At 38.4% G+C, this 16,056-nt stretch overlaps 1 protein-coding gene across 1 annotated transcript in view; it reads left to right on the top strand.

Annotated features, from left to right (window-relative positions):
* The window catches only part of OPHN1 (oligophrenin 1), a 332,026-nt gene that overhangs the window by 261,059 nt on the left and 54,911 nt on the right, over positions 1-16,056 (top strand). The window lies entirely within an intron of this gene.

The following is a 16,056-nucleotide window of genomic DNA, read 5'->3' as shown; positions in this document are numbered from 1 at the left end:
GTTTCAGTGGTACAGTGTTGGCCTGGTTTGCAGGAGTCCCGGGTTCGATTCCTGGCCAGGGCATACAGGAGAAGCGCCCATCTGCTTCTCCACCTCTCCCCCTCTCCTTCCTCTCTGTCTCTCTCTTCCCCTCCTGCAGCCAAGGCTCCATTGGAGCAAAGTTGGCCCGGGCTCTGAGGATGGCTCCATGGCCTCTGCCTCAGGTGCTAGAATGGCCCTGGTTGCAACAGAGCAATGCCCCAGATGTAAAGAGCATCACCCCCTGGTGGGCATGCCGAGTGGATCCTGATTGGGCACATGTGGGAGTCTGTCTGACTACCTCCCCATTTCCAACTTCAGAAAAATACAAAAAAAAAAATGAGGTAGTGTACATTATAATGAAGCTCAAGCGCATTAGGCTAAGTGAAATAAGCCAGTCAGTGGAACAGAGCAGTAACCATATGATTTCACTTACATGTGGAATCTAATGAACAAAATGAACAGGCAAAATAGAGGCAGACTCAGAAGAGACTGACAGCTGTCAGAGGTAGGACAGAAAATGAACCCAGGAACGAGGCTAACAAAAAATATGTATTGACAAGTCTTGTACACTTGTTTCAGATGTTCCTACATTTAATTCTACACTTTATAGCAACTGTGCCATCCTAACAGAGCATACATAATTCAATAACAACTTTTCTGCAATGGGACAAGACTGATACCGTATTTTTCGCTCCATAAGACACACTCCCCCCCCCAAGTGGATGGGAAAATGCCCATGCATCTTTTTTTTTTTTTATTTATTTTTTACAGAGACAGAGAGTGAGTCAGAAAGAGGGATAGACAGGGACAGACAGACAGGAACAGAGAGAGATGAGAAGCATCAATCATTAGTTTTTCATTGCGCGTTGCGACACCTTAGTTGTTAATTGATTACTTTCTCATATATGCCTTGACCATGGGCCTTCAGCAGACCAAGTAACCCCTTGCTGGAGCCAGCAACCTTGGGTTCAAGCTGGTGGGCTTTTGCTCAAACCAGATGAGCCCGCGCTCAAGCTGGCAACCTTGGGATCTCGAACCTGGGTCCTCTGCATCCCAGTCCGACGCTCTATCCACTGCGCTACCGCCTGGTCAGGCTGCCCATGCATCTTATGGAGTGAAAAACACAGTATTTTGTTAAATATTTTAACACACCATTTGGTTCAGAACATTTTTTTATCTTATTTTCCTCCTTAAAACCCTAGGTGTGTCTTATGGTCAGGTACGTCTTATGGAGCAAAAACTATGGTAACTCCAGTGGTCTTTACAATTCAAATCCAAGGTCTGCTGCTAGATGTATTTACTAGATATATTAGATTGGATATAGGTTAGGTTTCTAAGACTCTACATATCAATACTGTGGCTCCAACATAAAAGACATTTATTTCTTTGCTGTGGAAAAGTCCAGCAAGGTAGTTCAGGGCTGGTATGGTATTTTGACAGAGGCCCGCACCCGGGTTTCCTCCTTATTGCTCTTCCATCCTGAAGGTACTGCTTCATGTGCATGACCAGATAGCTTCTATATCCTATCAATCAAGAAGGATGACAGAAAGGGAAGTGGAAGATACAGCCCTTTGCTTTAAGGTCTTGATCTGAAACTCATGCATATTACTTTCATTAATTTACTGTTTGTCAGAATCTAATCTCATGGTCAGATCTAGCTCTAAGGGAGTCAGGGAAGTATAGTTTTTTAGGGGGACATCCATGTCCCCAGTCTTTTGTATATGTAAGTACAGGGCATGCTGAGCCCAGACACTGATTGTTTGGGGTTTGTAGACCTTTCAAAAATTCCATAGCATGGATTGAGGCCAGCCTCTTATGAATAACAGCCGTTGAAAGATGTTCAGGCCTGTGAATGAGTTAGATGGGGCAGGTGCTCAGGAAATCAGCAGGGTGGGGTGAGTTTGATGGAGACTCTTATTTGGCAGTTGCTTTCAGGCTGGGTTGGGAGGAGGGCTCATTAAAGGAAAAATGGTGCCTGCCTGCCAGCGCTGCTGTGGTAAGGCTCAACACAGGGATGCAAAGGCAAAGGGAGCTGCCCCTCCGGTTCTGACCTGAAGCCAGATGGCTTAATTCCTCCCCATTTCTTTCTGGCACTTTTCAATCTGCTTCTCCACTGCTGAAGTGCATGGACCTTTTAAGAGGACCACCTGGGATTCCAGGAGCCCTCCATCACCCCAGAGGGAATCCTCACTGATTTTATTAAAGATATTTTATTTATTGATTTTTTTAGAAAGAGGAGAGAGAAAAGTAAGGGGCGGGGGAGGAGCAGGAAGCATCAACTCATAGTAGTTGCGTCTCACCTGTGCCTTGACTGGGCTAGCCTGGGTTTTCGAACCAGTGACTACAACATTCCAGGTTGATGCTCCATCCACTGCGCTATGTAGCTCAGGCCTCGCTGATTTTCATAGCAAGATGTTGTGGGGTGTTCTCCTCTTGGCACTGGTGCTCCAGACTGAAAAGTCTGATGGGGAGGAGGCATCCCTCATGACTCTGGGGGAACCCTCAGAACTGAGATATTCCTCCTGATTTTTAACTGCCACATGTGGTTGTAGAACCAGCCCGTTTTGCATCTCTACCCCTTCTACCAGTATTAATGTTTTTTTTTTTTATATATATCCTTAGATATGAGTTCTGTTTAGCTAGTTTTCAGTGATTCTCAACAGTTATTGTTCTATAATTTAGTTATTTTGATTGATTTGGTCATGGGAGGAGGTGAACATAGCATTTACCTACTCCACCATCTTGACAGAAGTCAGTGTTTTTGCAATTTTAAATACAGTAGTCAAGATGACCTCACTGAGAAGATCACCTCTGAGCAGATGCCCATAGGTAATAAAGGAGTGGTTTATGCTACTATCTAGTGGGAAAGCATTCCAAGCTGAGCAAATGGTAGATACAAAATCCCTGAGGCAGAATTATGCTATCATGTTCAAGGCACGACAAGATGGCCAGATTGGCTCGAACATATTGAACAAAGGAAGAAATAGAAGGTGATGGGCTCAGAAAGGAAATGGAGAGGGAAGCTCAGCAGATACTGTAGTGCTTTAGAATCCATTGGGATGATTTTGACTTTGCTGTCTGTGTAAGATAGAAGGAAGTTTTGGACCAGAGAAGTGACATTATTTTTCTTATGTTTAGCAGGATGATTCTAGTTAGGAGAGTAGCTATAGAGAAACAAGGTTAGAAGTAAGGAGACTAATTAGGAAGCTCTTTCAATAATGCAGTCAAGAAATGGTTGTATGGTGGTGAGGGTAGCAACTGTGAAGATGTTGAGAACTGGTCAGATTCTAAATATATTTTGGAGGCAGAGACAATAGATTTGCTGACAAATCATATGTGAGATGTGGCAAAAAGAGAAGGGCCATGGGTAGCTTCAACGTTTATTTGTTTTTTGTTGTTGTTGTTGTTATTGTTTTTCATCTGAACAAGATAGGCAAACCTGGAGGGGAGCAGATTGGAAACTGAAGAGCAGAAATTAAATTTCGGTAAAATTAAGATAGCCATGCTTATGAGACACCTGAGGTCAGAGAAGAGAGAAGGATTAGAAAAATCGAGTTGGCTTTCAATAGCATAAAGGAAGTGATTAAAACCATGTGAATGAATAGCCTTTCTTATGGAATACTTGTTGCAAAATAATAAGTGTTAGACCAAGGAGTGATATCTAGGGAGTGCGTATATTTGAAGGGCCGATTGGAGAGACCATAAAACATAGTGGAAAAGAATGGTCAGTGACAGGAAAACTAGAAGATAGGGAGCCCCAGACTCTTAGAGTTTTAGAGGGAAAGAGTGGACAGTAATTTAAATTTCCCAAGATACATCATGTAGAATAAGCACTTAAAAGTATCTACTGCTTTAAATGTTTTTAAATTTGCAAACTATAAGTGATACATGTGCATTGTAAAAATTTCAAACTATGAAGTATAGAATGAAAAGCAATTCTACTACCCTTTACCTATGCTCAAGTCCTAGTTACAATCTTCATGCAATAATGTCTTATTTGCCGTTGGAACAAAGAAAAAAGTACATGTATACACATACACATGCATTAATACCTTTGATTGATTTTAATATGTATATAGTATTCCTCTACAAACTACAGCTGAAAACCCTGGACATTAATTTAAAAAGCCCCCTGCTCTACTGAGCTAGCCAGGCGCCTACAAAACGTTCTTTATGAAGACAACACAAACAAACTCTGAAATATGGAGGGAAGAAGGAAGACCAGACTGGCTAGAGACCTTGGAACTTTAGCAGTGACATGGCCATGAGTCACTTATGTTTTGCTTTTGCCTCATATCTCTCAGATTGGGAAGTCTGGAAGCTGAAAACCTAAGAAACTAACAGATGCAGTCTAAAATGTTCCCAGCAAAAACCTGCTCTATATAGCCAAAGGACCCAGAAGGAGACAGCTTAAAACACAAAAATGTTAGATAATAACTTCTCTACTTCAAGAAAAGAACACAGACAAAAATGCAGCTCCATCACCACCCCTGCCAGCAAAGGCTAAGTGGAGAACCTAGAGTTCTACTTTTCCCAGACTGTAACAATGAATGCTACCGCCTTCTCATACCCTATGTATTGGTATCAAGAAGGCCAAGTGGTGGTCCTGGCTGGTTGGTTCAGTGGTAGAGCATGGGCTCGGCCTGTAGAAGTTCCAGGTTGGATTCTGTTCAGGGCATACAGGGGAGGCAACTCTGTGCTTCTCCTTCCCTCCCCCTTCTCTCACTCTCTCTCTCTCTCTCTCTCTCTCTCTCTCTCTTTCTTTCCCTCCTGCAGCTATGACTTGATTGATTTGTGTGTGTTGGCCCTGGGTGCTGAGGATGGCTCCATCGAGCCTCTGCCTCAGGTACTAAAAAGAGCTCGGTTGTAAGGGGCCCCAAATGGGCAGAGCATCGGCCCCAGATGGGGGTTGCTGGGTGGATCCTGGTTGGATCCCAGTTGGGGTGCATGTGGGAATCTGTCTATCTTTCCTCCTGTCACTTAAAAAAAATTTAAAAAGAAGACCAAGTGGGACACTGGACTTTTTTCCACACCTGGTGGTAATGAGACAATTGCTCCCTTTCCCTCCAGTATAATTAGCAATCATGTGAAACACCTAGACTCTTATGCCCATTTAAGGACTAAGTAGCATCAGAAGAAGCATGTTAGAAATACAGAAATTTTACCACCACTCAGTGCTAATACAGCCACCACACTGTGCTATCAGTGGAGAGACCATGGAATAATACTGAGATACCCCTTCCCCTCCAGCCAGAGTGGTATCATTAGAAGCCTAACAAGAAGCATAAACTCCTATTCCTGCCTAGTAGTAATAATGAGTGTTTTCCTCCCATTGGGATGTCAGTGGGGGCCAAGTGGAAAACTTAGACTAAACCCCATCCTGGCCATGATGAGGTTGTGCCCCTCCCCTGCAGTGGCAGTGTCTGAAGAGGCCTGTTAAAACAGAAGAGATAAGTAAAAATAAAACTCACATAATACACAAATTTACAGACTTTGGTTGAAAATCATTTATCATACCAAGAACCAGGAAGGTCTCAACATTAATGAGAAATAATCATCAATAGACATCAACACCAAGATGACACAGATATTAATTATCTGACAAGAATTTTAAAGTAGCCATCATAAAAATGTTTTAATGAGCAAATAAGAATATATTTGAAGCAAATGAAAGAATATAAAATCTTAGCAAAGTAATAGAAAGTTTATGCAAAGAAATAAAGAAGAACCAAGTAAAAATTTTAGAAATGTAAAATGCAGTAAGTGAAATTTTAAAATCTAATGGATGTGCTCAACAATAGAATGGAGAACACAGGAAAGAGAGTGAACTTTAAGAATAACAGAAACTATGCAATCCAAACAACAGAAGACAAAGAGATTTTGCAGCTGGCAACCTATCCTAGAAGAATAGCTAAAGGAAGTTCTCTAAACAAAAAAAGACACAATAGGAGAAGGAATCATTGAATATCAGAAAGAAAGAAAGAATGAAACAGAAAAATTATGGCTAAATTTAATAGACTTTTCTTCTCTCAAGTTTTCTCAATTGTGTTTCATGATTAAAGCATAATTTCCCCAGCTTTATTGAAATAAAGCAGTAATTATAATATGATCTGATGCGATTCTGAATGTGTTTGGAGGAAATGCTTAAGACAATTGTATTAAATGGAAGAAAGAGCATAAAGAACATCGAGGGAGATAAAGTTTGTATATTTCACCAAAGAAGTGAAATGCTGACTGTGGTAGCCTTTGACAACTTATATGTGTACAATATAATATCTGTAGCAACCACTAAAATTTATCCAAAGAGATGTATGCCAAAACACTATAAATATATCAAATTGGAATTATAAAATTTGTTCAAGAAAACATAGCAATCCTAATGTTTATGTACCAAACAACAAAACTTTAAGATACATGAAAGAAAAACTTTTAGAGCTGAAAGGAGAAATGAAAAAATTTATAGTTATATTTGGAGATTTTAACATCCGTTTCTCAACAAGTAAAAAATCCACAAGACAGAAATCAGAAATTAGTTAGTAGGCTTTAAGACCATCATTAACCAATAGGATCTAATTGGCATTATAGAAAACTTCAACCCAACAATAGCAGAATATACACTGTTTTCAAGTGACCATAGAAATATAACAAGGTAGACTTTATCCTGAGCCATTAAACAAATATAAAAAAAACTGAAAAAAAAAATGAAATCATGTATGATGGTTTCTCTGACTAAAAAGTAGAATCAAACTAGAAATCAATAACAGAAAGGCAGCAGAGGCTTGGCAGAAAAAATGTTAATGTTGAAGAACCCAGCTTCCCCTCCCCCACAAAGATCAATGATTAGACAGCTATCTGTGAAAAAACCCCAGCTCTGTGAGACCTCTAGGGTCCACCTAGGAAGATTAGCAACACAGTGGAACAAAACAACTGAGAACAATTGCACAGGAAGAGAAGGAAGACTAACTTCATTTTGACTGCATCATCCTGTTCCTCAAATTGGCATTGTTCAGTGCCAAGAAGGAACTGCCTGGCTAGAAAGATTCCCTTTCATCAGGAAAGGAAGAACAGGGAAAGTAACTAGCTTTTCTATCTCTCAGAGCACTGTGTGAAGTTCCCACTTCTGTTTCACCACGCAGCTCAGCAAAACTGAGGTGTATACAGCTCCCTAGGAACGTGGCAAAAAACTAGAGGCTGTTATTAGCATGCATGCAGTGGGAGTGATAAAAGGCCACAGAGACCTGTTCTGCGGACAAATTCAGCATTTTCCACCACTTACAAAGCCAACAACCAGCACAGACACTATGGACCCAGCTTTCTCCCTACAGTTATTCTTGTTTCTGAATGCCAGCCACCTGAGCCACTCTCCCTTCCCTCCCCACATTTACCTATGGTGGAGCCCAAGAACCATTTAAGGCCTCTGTATCTGCACAAGTTTAAAGCATTAGAGGCCTGGAGAAGACACAAATGGAAAGCTATGTTCATGGATCAGTGGAATTAGTATTGTTAAAATGTCTATATTACCTAAAGCCATCTTTACATTTCATGCACTCTTTCACAAAATTTCAGTGATATTTTTCACAAAAATACAAAAAGTTATCCCAAAATTTGTATGGTGTCACAAAAAGCCCTGAATAGCTAAAGCAATACTGAGAAAGTAGAACAGAGTAAAGACATCATACTGCCTGATTTCAAACTATAGTATAAGGTTATAGTAATAAAAACTATATGGTGTTCTGGCCGGTTGGCTCAGTGGTAGAGTGTCGGCCTGGTGTGTGGATGTCTTGGATTCAGTTCTTGATCAGGGCACACAGGAGGGGTACCCATCTGATTCTTCACCCATCCCCCTCTTGCTTCTCTCTCTTTCTTACTCTCTCTTTCTCTCTTCCCCTCCTGCCCTCTTGCAGCCATGGCTTGATTGGAGCAAGTTGGCCCTGGGCGCTGAGGATGGCTCCATAGCCTCCGCTTCAGGTGCTAAAATAGCTTGATTGCCAGGCAACAGAACAGTGGTTGCAGATGGGCAGAGCATTGCCTCCTAGTGGGCTTGCTGGGTGAGTCCCTGTTGGGGCACATGTGAGAGTCTGTCTGTCTGCCTCCCCTCCTCTCACTAGATAAAAACAAAACAAAACAAAACAAAACTGTATGGCAGTGGCATAAAAAATAGGTAATAGGCCAGTGGAACAGAATTAAGGCTTAGAAATAACTGCTGCTTATACAATCACTGAGTATTTGACAAGGGAGCCAAGAATGCTCATTAGAGATAGGATAGTCTCTTTCATAATGGTTTTGAGAAGACTGGCTAACCATATTCAGAAGAATAAAACTGGACCCCTTCTAACACTATTCACAAAAATTTACTCAAAATTGATAAAAAAAAAAAACTTAAACATAAAACCATAAAACTCTTTAAAGAAAACATAGGGAGAATACTCCTTGACATTGGTCCTTGCAGTGATTTTCTGGATTTGACACCAAAAGCATAAGCAACAAAAGCAAAAATAAGTTAGTGGGACCTCATCAAACTAAAATGCTGCTGCATGCATAAAGAAACAATGAATTGGAAAGGTAGTGTATGGAATGGGAGAAAATATTTGCAAACCTTACATCGAATAAAGAGTTAATATCCAAATATATATATATATATATATATATATATATATATATATATATATATATATAACTAATACAACTCAATAGTTAACAAACCAAACAGCCCAATTAAGAAATGGACAGAGCCTGAATGGTGGTAGTGCAGTGGATAGAACGTTAACCTGGAATGCTGATGTCCCAGGTTTCCAAATCCCGAGGTCGCCAGCTTGAGTGTGGGCTCATCTGGCTTGAGTGCAGGCTCGCCAGCTTGAACACGGGATTATCAACATGATCCTAAGGTCACTGGCTTGAGCCCAAAGGTCGCTAGCTTGAGCAAGGAGTCACTGGCTCAGCTGGAGCCCCCCAGTCAAGGCACATATGAGAAAGTAATCAATGAACATCTAAAGTGATGCAACTATGAGTTAGTGCTTCTCATCTTTCTCTCTGTCGCTCACTCTGTGTCTCAAAAAACCCCCAACAAAACAAAAACAAAAACGAACAGAAATGGGCAGAAAACCTGAATAGACATTTTTTCCAAAAAAGTGCAGCCACTGTGGAAAACAGTATGGAAATTTCTAAACGAAAATTAAAAATAAAACTACCATATAAGCCACCAATCCCATTTCTGTGTATACATCCAAAGAAAATGAAAACCAGGAACAAGATGGAGGATATCATACCAATCTTGTAGATGTGAAGAGGACAGTAAGGGATTAATATGCACATAAATTTGATGCCTTAAATGAAATGAACCAGTTCTTTAAAAAATACAGACTAGCAAAATTAATCTAATATCAAATAGATCACTTGAGTATCCAAAATCTAGAAAGGGTGTTTAATCCATAATTAAATATCATCTGAAGAACAAATCTTTATGCCAGATGGTTTTACTGGAGAATCCTACCAAATATATTACAAAAAAGAAAAAAAAATAACACCAATTTTACACAATCTTTTCCCGGAAAACAAAATGGGAGGAAACAAACACTCTGTGACACATTGTATAAAGGCAGTGTTTTCCTGACTCCAAAACCAAAAAGAACAGTACAGAAAAGAAAACTTTAGACCAGTATCTCTCACAAATATAGGTCAAAATTAATTAACAAAATGTTAACGGACACAGTTCAGCAAAATAAAGAAAATGTATACACCATGATCGGGTAGGATATATTCCAGGAAGGCAAGGTGGTTCATCTAATTTGAAAATCAAACAATGTATTATTTGTTTATTTATTTATTTTAGATTCCACATATAAGTGTAAGTATACAGTATTGCTCTTCCTTTTTCTGACTTCCTTCACTTAGCATATTCCCCCTAGCTGCATCCCTGTTGTCTCAAATGGAAAAATTTCATTCTTTATATCGCTGAGTAAACAAACTGATGGCTGCCAGATGGTGGGGGAGGGCATGTGTGAAAAGGTAAAGGGATAAGGAAGTACAACTCAGCAGTTAATAAAGTAGTCATGAGAATATAAAGTACAGCAGAAGGAAAATAGCAGATAGTATTGCAATAACTATGTATGATGACAGATGGGTACTAGACAGAAGTGTTGGAGTGATTACTGCATAAGGTATATTAATGTCTAATCACTATGTAGTATACCTGAAACCTAACATATTTTATGTCAACTATAATTGAAAAGTAAATTTAAAAAAAGAAAACAAACTATAATCTACCATATTAGCAAAATCACACAAACATCAATTTATGCAGAATAAATATTTGAAGAAATCAACAAACATACCTAAAACAAACAAAAAACTCAGCAAACTAGGAATAGGGGATAATTATCTCAACTTTGAATGAACATCCACAAAAAAAACCCCCAAACAAACAAAACTAAAAATATCCAATCCTGTAGCTAACATCATACTTAGTAGTAAAATATGCTTTCCCTTTAAGGTTGAGAATGTGTACTCACTACCGCTATTCAACATGATAATGGAATTTCCCCCAGTGCAATTTGGTAAGAAAAAGAAATAAAACACATACAGGTCAGGAAGAAACAAATATAACTTTTCCTATTTGCCTATGACATGATTGTCTATATAGAAAATCCCAAGTTGTCTATAAAAAATACTCCTTGAACTAATAAGGATGTTTGTCATCATTATAGGTTATAACACCAACATGCAAAAATCAATTGTATTTTTATATGCTAGCAATGAATGTGTGGAAAATGAAGTTAAAAATGCAGTGCCATTTACAGTCTCTTAAAACATGTGACATACTTAGTTATAAGGCTAATAAAAAATTTATAGGATTTATATGCTCTAAATTACAAAATGATGGTGCAAGAAGTCAAAGAAAATACAGGTAAATTGAGAGACATTCTGTGCTCATGGAGTAGAAGTTATAGTGAAAATTTCAGTTCTTTCTAACTTGATATCTAAGTTAAAGGCAATTAATATAAAAATCTCAGCAAGATTTTTTGTTGAGACAAGATTATACTAAAATGTATATGCAAACATAAAAGAGCTAGAAGAGCTCATGCAATTTTGAATATACAGAATAAATTGGGCAGCATCAATAATATTAACTTCTATTGTATTATATTAATGCTTCAGGAATCAAGACACAGTGACATTAGCAAATGGATAAATACATAGATCAATGGAAGAGAAGATGCAGATAACCTCACAAAGTGGCCAAATTGTTTTTAACAAAGGTACAAAAGTGTTTCAAGGGAGGAAGTCTTTTCAACAAATGGTGCTAGAGTTATTGCATGTCTACAGACAACAAACTTTGATCTAAACTTCACATCATATACAAAAGGGAACTCAAAATGATTATACATATAAATGTAAAACTAGAAAACTTTTAGAAGGTACCAGATGGGAAAATCTTCAGGCCCTATTGAAGAGTCTTATTGAAGAGTTTTAGTCATGACACTGAAAGCGCAAACCATTACAGAAATAAATTAATAAATTAGACTTCATAAAAATTAAAAACTTTTATTCTGGCCCTGGCCTGTTGGCTCAGTGGTAGAGCGTTGGCCATGGCCCAGCATATGGATGTTCTGGGTTTGAATCCCGGTTAGGGCACACAGGAGAAGCACCCATCTGTTCCATCCCTTCTTTTCTCGCTTCTCTCTCTCTCTCTCTTCCCCTCCTGCAGCCATGGCTCTATTGGAGCAAGTTAGCCCAGGACACTGAGGATGGCTCAGTGGCCTCTGCCTCAGGCATTAAGAAGAGCTCGGTTGCTGAGCAAATGAAGCAAAGTCCAGATGGGCAGAGCATCGCCCCCTAGTGGGCTTGCCAGGTGAATCTCAGTCAGGATGCATGTGAGAATGTGTCTCTGCCTCCCCTCCTCTCACTGAATAATAAAAAAAAAATTTTGTTATTCTGTGAATGACTCTTATTACAAAGATGAAAAAAAAACAAGCTACCAATTTGGAGAAAATGTTTGCAAACTATGTGTCTGATAAAGGACTCATATGTAGAAAATATAAAGAATTCTTAAAACTCAACAGTAAAGAAATCAAACAATCCCTCAGAAAATGAGCAAAACATCCGACCTCTGGTGGCACAGTGGATAATGCGTTGACCTGGAACACTGAGGTCACTGGTTTGAAACCCCAGGCTTGCCTGGTCAAGGCACGTATGGGAGTTGATGCTTCCTGCTCCTCTCCCCTTCTCTCTCTAAAATCAAATAAATAAAATCTAAAAAAAAAAATGGAGAAAGGAAAATGAGCAACACACATGAAAAGAATATATGGATGACAGATAACCATATGAAGAGATGCTGAAGATCACTAGCCATTAGGGAAATGCTAATGAAGACCACAATGAGATATCACTCTACACCCATTAGAATTATTAAACTTAAAAATAGTGATAGCATAAAATGCTGACCATAGTACATAGAAATTGAATCTCTCCTACCCTTTGGTGAGAACATAAAATGTTGCAGCAACTCTGGAAAATATTTTCAATTTCTTAAAAACAAACAAACCAATAACAAAACTAAACATGCTTTTACTATACAGCCCATTATTTACACTTCTGGGCATTTATCCCAAAGAAATGAAAACATGTCTACACAAAACTGCTACAAGTATATTCAAAGCAGTTTTATATGGAATAGCCAAAAACTGGATACAAACCATATGTCCTTCAACGGGTGAATGGTTAAACAAATTGCAGTAATTCAAAGCATGGATTACTACTCAGCAATATAAAAGAATGAATTATTGACATACACAACAACTTGGGTGGATTTCAAGGGCATTCTACTGAGTGCAAAAGCCTATCTCAAAGATTACATCCTGTTACTTGCATTTGTTTGCATATTGTCTCCACTATGACCCTCACTTTTTCCTGAGCCTGCTAGCAGAATCATGAATACCTACATTTCTCCTCATAGCTTTTTCAAGGCATCCAAGGTTGTTCCTATCATGTGCCCTCAAATTCCTCCAGTGTCTGCTCCCTGCCCAATTACAAAGCTACTTCTACAATATCTTAAAGGTGTTTACTTCCACAATTTTTAAGTATTTCTTGCAATAGCATTTTATTTTCAAGTACCAAAATTTATATTAATTTTCTATTCTAGCTATGGCAGATTACCACAAACTTTGTGGCTTAAAACATAACCAATGTGTTATGTTGCAGTTCTGGAGGTCACTCATATAACATTGGTTGGCAGGCTGCATCTCTCTTTCCTGGTCCCTTTCTAGATTCTAGAAGTGTCCTGCATCCCTTGTTTTGAGAGCCCTTCCCCCAAAGCATAGCACCTTTAAATGAAACTCCATCTGTCTGTCTGTCTCTTTCACTCACCCTTGTTTCGGTCATCACATTCCCTTATCTTTCTGAATCTCCTGCCTCCCTCTTCTGAAGACCCTTGTGATTATATTGGGCCCACCTAGGTATTTCAAGATCATCTTCTCATTTCAAAATATTTGCCTTAAACATATCTGTAAAGTCTCTTTTGTCATGTAGGTTACATAGTAACAGGTTCTGGGGTTATGGACATCTTGCACATCGTTCTGCAGAGTATCATCATTTTGAAGAATATCTTTGTTCTTCAAAAGTGTTATGGTCATGAAAGAAATATTGAGGAACTATCACAGATTGGAGGAAACTATGGTGATATGACTACTTAATGTCACATGAAATCCTAGACCATAAAAAGGACATTTATTTGAAAACTGATCAAATTCAACCAAATCCTATAGATTAGCTAATATTATTGTGCCCATCTTAATTTCTGGGCTTTAATAATTGCACTGTGGTTATAAGATACTAATATGAGAGGAATCTGGATGAAGATTATGCAGAAACACTACTATTTTTTGAAATTTTTTCCGTAGGTCTAAAATCATTTAAAAATAAAAAGTTAAAAAGAGTTTTATTGATACATGCTGACACCATTGGTATTTGGCCTATTTTCTCATACCCTTAGTAAACCTGGATATTACCAATTTTTTTAATGTTATTCAACTGGTAAATGAATAATTATATTTCATTGTTTTCAAATAAAATTTTAATTTATTATTTAATATTATTAATGAGATTGGGTACCTTTTCACACAGTTTTGGTTGCTATATTACATGCAATAACAAAATGCCATATACAAGGCAACATAAACGTTAAAAATTTATTTTCTCACAGTTCTGAAGGCTGGAAGTCCAAACAAGGTGCTAATCAAGTCAGTGTTAGTTTCTCACGAGGCCTCTCTCCCTGGCTTGAAGATGGTCACCTTCTTGCCATGTCCTCATGTAGTCTTTTCTCTGTACATGTTCTTCCCTAGGGTATCTTTCTCATCTTGCAAGGACACAAGCCACACCGGATTAGACATCACATTTATGACCTCATTTAACCCTTATTACATTTTAAAGGCCCTATCTCCAAGTACTGTCACATTAGGACTAAATCTTCAAAATATGAATTTTTGCGGGGCACATTTTAGTTCATAACAGCTGTCCATTTCAGTTGAGAGGTGAGGGCAGATTGTTGGTATTAGGCCTGACATTAGAATGTAAGCCTGTCATTCTAGGCACCCATTTGATCTCCAGTTACTGAAAGCTCCCCTGGAGGATAGTATATAGTTACCTCTGTGCGGAGAAAGGGAGTGCAGCTGGTGAAGGTTAATTATCTTAAAGCAAATAGTGGATACACAGGAGTTCTGTTATGATATTTTTATCCATTTTTACTTATCTGAAATATTTCATAGTAAGTTATTTTAAAATATCTATTTGGAGGTCAGGAAATAGCAGCAAGTAGCTTGGTTGTAAAGGGAAAGAAAAATTAGAGGCAGCCTCTAAAGAGACATTAGTTAAGGAGAGAATCTTTTTCAGGCTGGGAAATCTGTGCATGTTTATAAACAAGGAGGGGACAGAGCTGGTGTGAAGAAGAGGATGAAGATACAAGTGAGAGACGATAGCCCATTGTGATTTTAATTTGCCTTTCTCCAATGATTAGTGGCATTGAGCATCTTACCATATGTCTGTGGGCCATCTCTTTGTCCTTTCACCTGTCAGACTGCTGGCAAGGATGTAGAGAAAAGGCAACCCTCATGCACTGTTGGTGGGACTGAAAATTAGTGCATTCATTATGGAAAAAAGTATGGAGGTTCCTTAAAAAAATTTCAAATAGAACTACAATATGACTCAGCAATCCCGCTTCTTGATATTTATCCAAAAGAAATCCAAAAGACGAATGCATCCCTATGTTTATTGCAGCATTATTTACAATAATCAAGATATGGAAGCAACCTAAGTACTCATCGATGGATGGATGGATAAATAATAAGTGGCATATATATACAATGGAATATTACTCTGTCATAAAAGAGAACAAAGTCTTACATTTGCGACAGCATGGATGGATCTAGAGGGTATTATTCTAAGTGAAATAAGTCAGAGAAAGACAAATACCATATGGTTTTACTTATATGTAGATTCTAAAGAATAAAATACATGTACAAGCAAAATAAAACAAACTTGTAGATACAGAGGACAAACTGATATTTGCCATTTGGGAGGGGACTTGGGGACTGGGTGAGAAAGGTAAAGGAATTAAGAAGTACAAATTGATAGTTACAAAATAGTCATGGAGATGTAAAGCTCAACATGGGGAATACAGTCAATAGTACTGTAATAACTATGTATGGTGTCAGATGGATACTAGACTTATCGAAGGGATCACTTCATAAATTATATAAATGCCTAATCATTGTGTTGTACACCTAAAACTAATATAATATTGTATGTCAGCTGTAATAAAAAAATACAAGATCCATATGAGAGAGAGAGTAGATAATTGATGGAGTGAGTTTCCTGTGGAGCTTTGAGCAGATGGCCTCCAGATTACTTGAGGAAATCGTGACTTTGGGTGGCCTTGTTTGCAAGGAGGAGGGGGAAATGGGAATAGATATGATGTGTTTGCCAGCTGGGGGCATGAGGAAGCCTTGTCTGTGAAAACTGAGGAAGATTATGATTGTTTTCTCA

Source organism: Saccopteryx bilineata, chromosome X (assembly GCF_036850765.1).
Source record: "Saccopteryx bilineata isolate mSacBil1 chromosome X, mSacBil1_pri_phased_curated, whole genome shotgun sequence".
Lineage (NCBI taxonomy): Eukaryota > Metazoa > Chordata > Mammalia > Chiroptera > Emballonuridae > Saccopteryx > Saccopteryx bilineata.
The sequence above is the reverse complement of the archived record's forward strand: the minus strand, read 5'-3'. Positions and strand labels throughout refer to the sequence as shown.